Source organism: Arachis ipaensis, chromosome B1 (assembly GCF_059453495.1).
Source record: "Arachis ipaensis isolate K30076 ecotype BB chromosome B1, ASM5945349v1, whole genome shotgun sequence".
NCBI classification, from domain to species: Eukaryota; Viridiplantae; Streptophyta; class Magnoliopsida; order Fabales; family Fabaceae; genus Arachis; species Arachis ipaensis.
In genome coordinates this window covers 20,269,018-20,282,587 of record NC_142436.1, presented here as the reverse complement: position 1 = coordinate 20,282,587, position 13,570 = coordinate 20,269,018, and positions in this window count along the sequence as shown.

Genomic DNA, 13,570 nt, shown 5'->3' with positions numbered 1-13,570 from the left:
ATGAATTATATAAGTACTTCTATCTTATTTTATATTTTATTTATATTTTAAGTATCAAAACTTTATAACCATGTGAATCCGCCTGACTGAGATTTACAAGGATGACCATAGCTTGCTTCAAGCCGACAATCTCCATGGGATCAACCTTTACTCACATAAGGTTTATTACTTGGACGACCCAGTGCACTTACTGGTTAGTTGTGCGGAGTTGTGAAAAAGAGTTGAGATTACGATTGTGCACACAAGTTTTTGGCGCCATTGAGATCACAATTTCGTGCACCAATGCTACATATCTAGATATCCATTAAGTAAGTGTTCCTGTAAACCATACGTATACAAAATATCACAAAATAAGTGGTCATATGATATGCCACATACCTAACCCAAAATAAAGGTCCAAGAAGTGCAACAATTAAAAGTGGTCCAACCTAATCCTAAAATATCAAAATAGTGGTCTTATCCACATAATAAACATTGGCCATATAGACACAATTCACTACAACATATACTATTTAATAGCAACCCCAACAACCCTAACTATAAATTTAATCCTACTTCGGTCATCACTTAGGTCTATATGTACACTAGGTGCCCCTGTTTGCTTCCTCACTCCTAACTTTAGCCGCCCACTCCTCCTCACACCAAACACCTTTGTCTTTGGTAAAGGTTGAGAAGATGCTCTAGGTGGTTGCTGGGAATCTGCAGTTGCCACAGCTAGGAGAGGCTGGGAGGGTGGTAAGGATTGTTGTGAAGATCCGAAAGGTGCTACAATAGGAGACTCATAATTCACTGCACCGGTGGCTGTGGTTGGAGCCTGAGAAGCTGAAGTTGCAAGTATGGAAGGGGTTGAGTAGAGGCAGCGATAGCAGGTGTGGTGAGTAGCGATTGTGAAGATGCAGCATCATCACAGCAACAACAATCAACAATCAAGAATCAAGAATAAACAAAATTTATCATCAGCAAATAACAAAACAATCCAGGAATAAATATTGTAAACAAAATCCCTGTACATAAATATCTATATTGTAAACTCTAAATAAACCATTAAATCAAAAAAATGCAGAAATCAATTCAACAAATACATAATCAACCAATGCCAAATTTTTAAACAAAATAAAATTAGCATAAACAAGAAGTTTTAAAACTGAAAAAAGAAGATTTTTTGTCACCTGTTTGCAGACAGTTCGAGTACAGGGAGATGGTGTAGAGGCACAACGCAGGGATGGAAGGCCAGGCGCTACGAGGCTCGGCACGGTGCGGCGCGGGGATGTCAGGCGAGGGGCTTCACCGCGAGGGACGGCGATGGCTTGGACGGAGAAACGGTGAAGACCTACGAACAGAACAAACCAGAGGAGACCAGCACAGAGGGAAGGATGCGACGGACAGTAGACCGCCAAGCATCTGTTGCAGATGACGCCAGACACAGACGCAGACGTCAGGACGCTGGAGACACAGCAGACTATCCTTGCAATCTCCAGAGTGCAACTTAGGGTTTTTTTTCTTTGGGATGAAATGAAAGGGGTGCTTTTGGTATTTTGGAAAATTACATTTTTGTTCAGCTAGCCACTCAAACCAAATGACAAGAATATTCATTTTTTACCAAGAATATTCTGTTATCTTAAACGTTTTACTCACGGCAAGGACTTAATTGAACAAAATTTAACGTACAAGGACCCAATTGAAAAGAAAAAAAGTATAGAGACCTAATTGAAAACTCAGTGAAACTATAGGGACCTGCAAAGTAATTAAACTGTATTTTTATTCTAATTTTTTTTTATTATTTTTACAATTTTATTTTTCTCACACGCAATACCGGATAGACTTAAGCCGGTACAATTAGTTTTTAATGCTGGTACGTATTTTTCTGCAATTAATTATATTTTCACGCTCAAATTTATTTTCTAAGTTAAATTTTCACCGGTAATTTTTCAAATTATAAATTTTACTTTTTTTAATCCTTTTTGCTCACAATTAATTAATTATTTATTTGGATTTTACATTAAGTTTATAAATTAAAAAAATTCATTAAAAATATAAAAAAAATAAATTTTAATGCATTTATTTTGCTTTCAGTAAATAAAAATCTTTAAAATTTTTTACTAATGATAAATCTTTATCAATAAATATTCTTGAAAAAAAAATTTGCTAACTTGTGTCCTAAGGACATAGGTTAAGTATACCATAAAAAAAATATTTTACAAAATTATTGTAAAAATTAATTGTTTTACATTTTCAATGCATTGCATACATCAAAATCATTAAAAAATTTTATTATTATATTTTTAAAAGAGTTAATAGTCAAAATCATCCCTAAAAGATTACCTGATCTCTATTTTGGTCCCCGAAAGATAAAACAAACAAAAGAGTCCCCAAAAGATACCCGCTTTGGTGCAGTTCATCTTTCCGTCATCTCAATTGATGAGGTAGCTAACGTTTGCTAAGCTGGAACGTTAACTTACAATGTGGCACACTCCAACGGTTATAATGTTGATGCTGACCAGATAAATTTTTTATTTAGCTCAAATTAGTCCCAATGTTAGAATCCTAATCCCAATCTAAAGCATAAATAAGTGTGCTTCTCCTGGTAGATGACCTTGTATGTTTGTTCAGTCACTGTCATGGTGGGGTTAGGGAATGGAGGTCGCGGCGATGACTTGCCATCTCAATCTCTTGGTAGCCATGGTTCCAACTCTTCTATACGACAGAGGAGGAAGGTCAAGGACCAAACATGCTTTTGCGGTTTGAAGACAATGATTAAGAAATCTGGAATACCAGATAATTCAGATAGGTTGTTTCACAACTGTGCAAGATACTCGGTGAGTCAAGGTAAATTAATTTTGTTTTTCATTTTTCATTATCTATTTTTTTGGGTTGTTGACATTGATTTTTTGAAAATATTCAGAAAGGAAGCCACTGCAACTTCTTTAGGTGAGTTGATGATGATGGGTATGAAGGAGTGCCAAAAGTAGTGGCAGAAACTTATGTAGAGGTTGGCAATGACTATGATAAATGGAGATTGAATGTATCATGGAAAGTGGGTAACTTGGAGGGTGAAGTTAGAGCAATGAAAATGCTAATAATGTACATCTCAATTGCAATGATTGTGGCTACTGTCATTTGTGCATCACTTTCTATCATATGTATGTCCAAGTAAAGATACAGATGTTGTTGTGCTTTCGGGGTATTTTTAAAGATTTCAGTTTGAATTAGTTGATATGTAATGATGATGTTATTTATAAATGAAATTAGTTGTTCCAACTTGATTTTGTTTAATTCAACAAGCACTTGTCCATTGAGCATAATGGGTTTCTTAAAAATACAATATGGTGATGTTTGTAACCTAAATATAAATTCACAAAAATCTGTATAAATCATAACAGATATAATATTGTCATAAACCATAACAAATATCATAATCATAATAGTGTCTTAGTAGATATACCATAGTGGGTAATCAAGGTTCCACAACATAATAGACATAAACAAAACAAAGGTGCCATAACATAGTTCACATAAACAAAGGGATACAATATAATAGACCTAAACAAAATATTCCAATAACAAAATAAGATAATCAATCATATTGTTTACATAGCCCTGAACCAAAAAAAGAGACAATAACCACAGACAAAACACATTTCCAGATCAAGTAGCTTTATCTTTCTTTCTTGGATACTTGAACCTTGGAGTTGGCATAAATGTCATCAAACTTGCCATCTTCTTAGCAGTTGCAGAGCTTGTTCCTTTCAGTGTTTCAGCAGATACGGCCACAGGTGAAGTTGCATCCGGTTTTGTGGAGGCGTTCATTCTTGCATTTCTTTTAATGATATATAATTTGGGTGGCCTTCTTCTCATTGCATCATGTATAGGCCAGTAAACATAAGGTTATTTTTCAACTAAATCAAAGCAAGTAGTGTTAAAGAGAAAGTACTAAGTAAACAACTTGAAGGTTTTCAACAGGTTGTTGGGTATCTTGTATTGGTGGGGAGCCTTCTGGTTGGCTGATTATGATCTCAAGTTGTGGCTGGACTCGGGGATCGGAGTAGATACAGCATGGGATGGAACATCATTGTTGGTGTTTGTTTCACCTACAGTAAGAGTAGGTTCTTTAACAAGTGCAAGCTGCAGTTGCATTTCCCTAGCTTGTTTCTCAGCATCCACTTATTTCTTCTTTCCACAACCTCTTTTGTTGTGTTCAACCTCACTACAATACATGCGCATGATTGGATTGTACTTCCTCTTTATCTTCATGCTTGATCCGCATGGTTGTTCACCTTTGTATCTTCTCCTCTTCTTAGTAAGCCTTCCAAATTTTGACTTAATTGGGGGTGGGACAGGGGCTGGTGACGGTGTTTTCTCCTACAAATATTGTCCCTTCACCAGATTGATATTGAAACGGTATGTCCTCTTATACACCTCCATCGTCAACCATTCATGGTAGTACCCCTTAGCCCTTTTACCATTTTTATCCTGTATAGCTGAAATTGCATGCATACATGGCATCCATGTGGCCAGCACATACAAATTTAACTTAAATCAATTCTTACTAACTGAGAGTAATGGAAGGAAGGAAAGGCTTGGATGATTTACCTGTGAGTTTCTAGAACCTACAACTGCAAGTGTGCTTTTCCAAGTCCACCACCATGTTAGTGGGCCAGCCATGAACTTCATATAATTTCTCTTTATCATCACCACACCATTGAAAAGACCAGTGACTAAATAATTTTGTCATGGCTTCTAGTCTGCTTTGTTGTATTGGAGGTAGAATTCGTTGATAATTACTCAACTTTTGTTCGTTGTCTATCATACTCTTCATGATTATTCTTTTCACCTCTTTAGCTAAAGTCAGAATAGGCTTGGTCCTTTCATGCTTGATTTTTGCATTGATTGATTCGCAAGCATTGTTGCAAATGTTGTCGACCTTTGGATCTTTACTGAAGTACACTTTTGTCCAAGCTTCCTTCGGCCACTTGTCAAGGTACTGCCAAGCCTGCTCATTAATCAGCTTAACTCTTTCCATGTTCCTATCAAACTCATTGCATGTTCTTGATCTAGAACACTCCCAAACTAGGTCTTTCAACTCTGTGCTACCCCATTGTTTTTAGAAATTCTGCCATAGATTCCACACACATAATCTGTGGTGCGCATGAGACATCACTTCCTTCACTACTGGAATTAGACCCTGACCAAAATAGACAAACACAAAAAGATTGTTAATCATATTAATCCCTTAAAAATTCTCATTAAATTAATTCAGTCCTAACAGTATGTTTCATTAAATCATTTTAGTCCCAAAACAACATATTCGGGTATTAAAATTGTCCTCACCTTCTGCATGTCTGAATTGAAGCATGACTTCTTATCATTATAGTTGCCAAGGTATGACTGCAATAGGTAAAAAAACCACCAGTTGTCTTTATTTTCGACATCTACAATTGCATAGGCAAACACGAAAATGTGATTGTTGGCATCTTGGGCACACGTAGTCAGTATTTTCCCACCATGCAAAGTCTTAAGAAAAGCCCCATCTAATCCAATCATAGGTCAACACCCAGCCTTAAATCCTTTTTTACACGCATCAAGACACACATAGAACCTCTCAAACTGAGGAGGACCCTCGGGCATCGGGATGACATAAACTTGAACTGTAGACCTGGGATTACCTGTGAGTAATTTATTAGCATAGTCCTAGACCAACTCATATTGAACAATCTCATCACCTTCTACCACTTTTCTAGCAGCTTTCAATGCCTTAATGATGCAGGTGCTATTCAGATTTACATTAGACTTTCGGACAAACTACTCATAAACCTCACGATGACTCATAGTAGAATGCTTCTTAAGCTTTGGTACAAGTTTATTCAGTGTCCGATGTTGGGTAGCTGCCCTATTTTTAACCCTTAGCTTTCTAACCCCACTTGAATATGGCCTACTGGAGACGGATGGTCAACTTAGAGCTCTTTATGATATTAAGAGTAAGAGGAAGATGGCCAGTGGTAAGAATTGTCCTGCAAGGTTCATCATGGTTGGAAGCTTTAAGTTCAAACGCAAAGGTTGGTATAAAGCTCAACTGAATGGGTCTAGGAAGCTGTTTGGTCGCTGCAGTGAGAATTCAGATCACCTTTCACCCGGCTGGAAAAATGCAGATCGAGACAAAAACGGGTGTAAAAGTAAAGTTTGGGATCCTGGAATCTGCTCTAACACTTGTTACCCCGGGAGCCTAAGAATCTGTTTGAAGCTGCTCAAAGACTTTACGTGCCTAGTTTGGGATCCCGGAGGCCATTGGAATCACAAACATTGGTGGAGATTCCTGGATCAGTACAAGCACAAGCCACTATAGCAGGAATCTCATCAAATGTCCAACTTAAGGACTATAACTAAAAGTGCTAGGTGGGAGACAACCCACCATGGTATGATCGTTCTTTTTCAATTTTATTTCGTGTTTTTATTTTTATTTTATTTTATTTTCATTGAACCTGGAATCATGCATAGCATTCACATTAAGCATTGCATTTGCATCTGCATATTGCATTAAAAAAAATTTTCGCTACGCGACGCGATCGCATCAGCGACGCGTCCGCGTCACAGGGGGAGTAAAGAAAAATAAAAATGAACAGAAAGTCACACTAGAGTGTGGCTGGAGGCGTGCCAATGGCACAAATCAACCCACGCGACCGCGTCGCTGACACGTTCGCGTCGCATGGGAATCATGGCCTCCCACACGATCGCGTGCCCCACGCGGCCGCATGCCCTGAGTTTTTGACGTAAAAGGGTGCACAATGAAATATTGTGCGAGAGTAATGCTGGATTGGTGCTGGAAGCACAATCCTTATCACGCGACCGCATCGCCGACGCGGCCGCGTCATCCATTTTCTGGCGCACACTCACGCGATCGCGTGACCCACGCGATCGCGTGACCCACGCGATCGCGTCACCCCAATTTTGGCATTTAAATTAATTTGAACAGAGAGTTGTGCTGGAGCGAGGCTGCCCTCATGCCAGAAGCATAATATAGGTCACGCGACCGCGTGACCGACGCGATCGCGTCACCTTACTTGAAGCGCATTCACGCGAACGCGTGCCCCACGCGGCCGCGTCGCATGCGCCGCACAGCTCAACCTAAATTGCCAAATTATCTTATCTTTCTCTCCTCCAAATCCTAGCTTTTCTTCTCCCTCCTTATTTCTTCCTTCCCCCTCCCCCCTTCTATCTCACCTTTCATTCTCTATCTCTCTCACCTCCATTACCAAGGTTCTATTTTCTTCTTCCTTCTTCTCTTTTCTATCATTCCTATTATTTTATATCTTATTTTCTTTTTCTTTTTCTTTTTCTTTTCATTATTCATATTTTCCTTCTTCTTCTTTTCCTTTTTACATGGTGTTAGAAATTTATTTGAGTCATTATTCCTCATTATGTGCTTGTGGATTGTTGCAATTTGTTTGACAATTATTATTTTTAAGGGATTGCTTGCATGTTCACCTTCATACTTTCAATAGCTTATTTACTATGCATGCTATGTGTTTGTGAAAAAGCCCATATGGCATTATGCACTTCTCTATTTTACTTTATACTATTCAATGCTTGCTTTTCATAAACTCCCTTTACTATTGTATTAATTGAAATTAATTGTCAATACAAACATGATGGTTTGTTACGAATAATGCTTGATCTATGCTACTCATGCCCTTTGCCGGCATGCCAATAAACACCTTGTATTCACTTGTCTTTATATGCACTAGCTATTTTCCATTGATGGCTTTTCACATGTACTCGCGAGCATGTGTTAATGTCAGTTATATCTTCATGTGCATCCATCACCACCTTTTCCGTTCTCTTCCTTGCTATATATATCTCTTTGAATTTAATTTACTTTCTCTTCCCTTTTTCAGGATGGCCACCAAGAAAGGAAAAGAGAAAGCCATTCCCAAATCAACAGCAAGGAAAGGAACAAAAAGAGCTCCAGCTGAGGAACCACAACCCCCATCCACTTGCACATCTTAGCATGCACTGAGCACGGTGCAATCTTTAAGTGTGGGGAGGTCGATACCGATCTCCATGGGTTAGTTATTTCCTATTTCAACACCAATGTTAATTTGTTCATTGTTGCATCTGCATATTTGATTGCATGTTTATTTGATTTTGTGCATTTAGTTACTACTTGGTTAAAGTAATAAAATTCTTTTTAGGACCCTATTTTTGAAAATTTTTACTAATTTAAAATGAAAATTTTTGTGTTAAATTTGTTTGAAGTTGTATTTGGAACATGGTTTTTGAGCCAAAGAACACACAACCTGTGAGATTTGAGCTTATTTATATGGTTACATTATTTAACCATAAATATTTTATTCCTGTGTATTTCCGTCTCTATGATTGTAATCTATTTTTTTATTCCATTCTATATGTCCAATATTTAGTGTATTTACATGCTTGCATATGATTGAGGCCATTGTTTGATTTTAGCCCACTTATTCCAAAATTAGCCTACCTTTTACATCACCCTTGTTAGCCCCCTTGAGCTTTTATATCCCTTCTGTTTTATAACCACATTACTAGCCTTAAGCAGAAAAACAAGATTAGAATCTCAAGTTGAATCCTTGGTTAGCTTAAGATAGATATTGTGTAAAATTTAAGTGTGGAAAATTTTATGGGAACATGGGATGATATGAAAAAGTAGGGAATTAAATTGAATAAGTTATTTGAAAATTTGGGAAGCATGCTCATGTGAAATCAAAATAATTAAATTACCATGTGCATTGAAGAAAAATATATTAAGTAATTAAATAAGGGGATACAAAAAAAATCAAAAAAAAAAGAAGAAAAGAAAAATGAAAAAAAAATATATTACCCCAAATGCAAAATAAAAAGAATCAATGCACATGGGACAAAATTCAAAAATAAGTTTGATACATGAGCATGTAATACGAAAGTGGGAAAAATTTGGGTAGTTAGGTAAAGTATTTTAAAATTGTATAAAATATGTATATGTTAGATGAGATCTTAGACTACTCAAGGATTCACTTCACTAGCTCACTTAGCCTTATATATATACCCTCACCCTTACCTTGGCCCCATTACAACCTTGAAAAGACCTCATGATGTTTGCATTGGTACATTAAATATTTGTTGATTGGTTAGATGAAGAACAAAGTTTAGAAAGTATGACTAGAGAAGAGTAGAGTGATTAACCCTATACACTTGAGAGATTAGAGTGCATATACACTTCCTGTAAGGGTTCAGTGCTTAATTCTATGTTCCCTGCTTTCATGAGCTATCTTCTTACAAGTTTACTTGTTTTTACTGTATAATTTTAATTAGTGAAATCTGATTTATGTTTGTCTTGGAGAATTTCTTTATTTTTAACCAAGTAGGTAGAAACATTTTGCATGTAGTTGCATTCTTATAGATAGGTTGCATTTCATACATTCTACCATTCCTCTTCATCTTTTTAGCTTCTCTTAAGCTTAGCATGAGGACATGCTAATGTTTAAGTGTGGGGAGGTTGATAAATCACTATTTTATGGTTTATCTTGTGCTCAATTGAGTGGTTTTTATCTACTTTTTACCCACTTATTCATACTATTTGCATGGTTTTACAACTCCTTCCTGATTATGTGCTTTGATTGAAAATATGCTTCTTTGGACTTATAATTGCTCATTATTAATCCTCCCTTATTACCATTAGATGCCTTGATATGTGTGTTAAGTGATTCAGAGATTACAGGGTAGGAATGGCTCAGAGGATGGAAAGGAAGCATGCAAAAGTTGAAGGAATACAAGAAGTTGGAGAAATTGCAAAGCTGCCCAGCCTGACCTCTTCGCACTCAAATGGCTATAACTTTAGCTACAAAAGTCCAAACGACGCAGTTCTAGTTGCATTGGAAAGCTAACGTCCGGGGCTTTGATTTGATATATAATATGTTATAGTTTCCCTAATGCTAGGCGACGCGACCGCGTGATCCATGCGGCCGCGTCGCAGTGACGGAAATCAGCGTGTTTGAATTCTTCTCTAGCAATTTCCGGGCTGTTTTCGACCTAGTTCGCGGCCCAGAAAACACAGATTAGAGGCTATAAAGTGGGGGATTGCATCCATTCAGAAGGGAGGCTCTCATGATTCACTTTTCATGTTTTAGATGTAGTTTTAGAGAGAGAGGTTCTCTCCTCTCTCTCTCTTAGGACTTAGGACTTCTCTTAGTTTTTAAGAGTGACTCTCGATCCAGGTTCAATGTTCCTTTTTATTTATTTTCCCAATTAAATTTAAGAACTTTTCCATGTTATGATTTGAATATTTTATTTAATATAATTGAGGTATTTTAGAATTATGTTTGCTTTCTTTTATAAATAATTTAGATATTTTTCCCCTTTTTGGCTTGGGTCAAGTAATTGGTAACACTTGAGCTGTCAAATAAAACAGTGGTTGAAATTGGCAGGTTTTGATTACACTAGGATTGCTCTAAAGCTAGTCTCTCCACAAGAGTTGACTAGGACTTGAGAATCAAGCTAATCAGTCCACTTAACTTTCTTTTGTTTAGTAAAGGTTAACAAAGTGGGATTAAAATCCAATTCTCATCACAATTGATAAGGATAGGACTTCCAGTTCTTCATACCTTACCAAGAGATTTTATTAATATTATTTTATTTTACTTGTCATATAACATATTCCCACCTTACTTCCAAAACCCCAATTTACAAACTCATAACCAATAATAAGAACATACCTCCCTGCAATTCCTTGAGAAGACGACCCGAGGTTTAAATACTCGGTTATCAATTTTAAAGGGGTTTGTTACTTGTGACAACCAACACGTTTGTATGAAGGGATTTCTGTCGGTTTAGAGACTATATCTACAACGCGACTGTTTTTATGAACTTCTTTACTGGCAAAAATCCCGACGTCAGAGGCCACAACCAAACTCTAAGTTTGATGTTGAGAGGCCACAACCAAACTCTAAGTTTAGTGTTAAGAGGCCCCAACCCTGCTCTGATTATCTGTGAGGCTCCAAGAGAGCTCACTGTCAAGCTATTGACATTAAAAAAGCGCTTATTGGGAGGCAACCCAATGTTATTTAATTATATCTGTTTATTTTCCATTGTTATTTTATATTTTTTTTAGGTTGATGATCATGTGAAATCACAAAAACAACTGAAAAATAAAAAATAGAATGAAAAATAGCATTAAAAACAGCTCACCCTGGGGGCGTTTAAACGCCAGTAAGAGTAGCAGAATGGGCGTTAAATGCCCAGTCTGGCACCATTCTGGGCGTTTAACGCCAGAAATGGGCACCAGACTGGCGTTTAACGCCAGAAATAGGCACCAGTCTGGCGTTTAACACCAGAACAGGGCACCAAGTTGGCGTTAAACGCCAAGAAAGGGAGAAAAGCTGGCGTTAAACGCCAGAAACAAGCAGCAATCTGGCGTTTAACACCATAACTGCACTCTAAGGGCGTTTTGCACGCCTAAATGGAGCAAGGATGATAAAGTCTTTAACCACTCAGGATCTGTGGACCCCACAGGATCCCCACCTACCCCACCTCTTCTTCTCTCCTCTTCACACATTTCCATAACACTCTTCTCCAAATACCCTTCACTATCACATCTTACCCTTTCCCCCAAATCACCACTACCTTCAAATTCAAACCTCTTTTCCCTCCCAAACCCAAACCCAACCCCAAATACATGAACCTAACCCTACCCCACTCCTATATATACCCCTCATCACTCCTTCAATTTCACACATCATACATACCTTATACATCCTTGGCCGAATTCACCCTCTCCCTCCATCTCCTCCATTTTCTTCTTCTTCTCCTTCATTCTTTCTTCTTTGCTCGAGGACGAGCAAACACTTTAAGTTTGGTGTGGTAAAAGCATTGTTTTTTGTTTTTCCATAACCATTTATGGCACCTAAGGCCAGAGAAACCTCTAGAAAGAGGAAAGGGAAGGCAAAAGCTTCCACCTCCGAGTCATGGAAGATGGAGAGATTCATCTCAAAGGTCCATCAAGACCACTTCTATGAAGTTGTGGCCAAAAAGAAGGTGATTCCTGAGGTCCCTTTCAAGCTCAAAAGGAGTGAGTATCCGGAGATCCGACATGAGATTAAAAGAAGAGGATGGGAAGTTCTCTCCAATCCTATTCAACAAGTCGAAATCTTAATGATTCAAGAGTTCTATGCAAACGCATGGATCGCTAGGAACCATGATCAAAGTATGAACCCGAATCCAAAGAACTGGCTTACAATGGTTTGGGGAAAATACTTAGATTTCAGTCTGGAAAATGTAAGGTTAGCGTTCAACTTGCCAATGATGCAAGAAAACGCACGCCCCTACACTAGAAGGGTCAACTTTGATCAAAGGTTGGACCAAGTCTTCATGGACATATGTGTGGAAGGAACTCAATGGAAATGTGACTCAAGAGGCAAACCGGTTCAATTGAGAAGACCAGACCTTAAGCCTGTAGCTAGAGGATGGTTGGAGTTCATCCAACGCTCTATCATTCCTACTAGCAACCGATCCAAAGTAACTGTGGATCGGGCCATCATGATCCATAGTATCATGATTGGGGAGGAAGTAGAAGTTCATGAGATTATACCTCAAGAACTCTACAAGGTGGCTGACAAGTCCTCTACTTTGGCAAGGTTATCCTTTCCTCACCTCCTTTGTCACCTTTGCAATTTGACTGGGATGTCATAGAGGGAGACATCTTCATTGAAGAGGACAAGCCCATCACTAAAAAGAGGATGGAGGAAACAAGAGAGCCCACTCATGGACCTCAACAAGAGCATGAGGAAATTCCTCATCATGAAATCCCTGAGGTGCCTCAAGGGATGCACCTTCCTCCACAAAACTATTGGGAGCAAATTAACACCTCCCTAGGAGAGTTAAGTTCCAACATGGGACAACTAAGGGTGGAGCACCAAGAGCACTCCATCATTCTCCATGAGATTAGAGAAGATCAAAGAGCTATGAGGGAGGAGCAACAAAGGCAAGGAAGAGATATTGAGGAGCTCAAGCACTCCATAAGATCTTCAAGAGGAAGAACTAGCCGCCATTACTAAGGTGGACCCGTTCTTTAATTTCCTTGCTCTTTATTTTCTGTTTTTCGTTTACTATGCTTTATGTTTTAATTATATTTGTGTCTTTATTACATGATCATTAATGTCTAGTGTCTATGCCTTAAAGCTATGAATGTCCTATGAATCCATCACATTTCTTAAATGAAAAATATTTTTAATTGCAAAAGAAAAAGAAGTACATGAATTTCGAATTTTAAAATAGTTTAATTATTTTGATGTGGTGGCAATACTTTTTGTTTTCTGAATGAATGCTTGAACAGTGCATATTTTTGAATTTGTTGTTTATGAATGTTAAAATTGTTGGCTCTTGAAAGAATGATGAAAAAGGAGAAATGTTATTGATAATCTGAAAAATCATAAAATTGATTCTTGAAGCAAGAAAAAGCAGTGAAAAGCTTGCTTAAAAAATTAGAAAAAAATGGAAAAAAAAATAAAAGAAAAAGAAAGAAAAAGAAAAAGCAAGCAGAAAAAGCCAATAGCCCTTTAAACCAAAAGGCAAG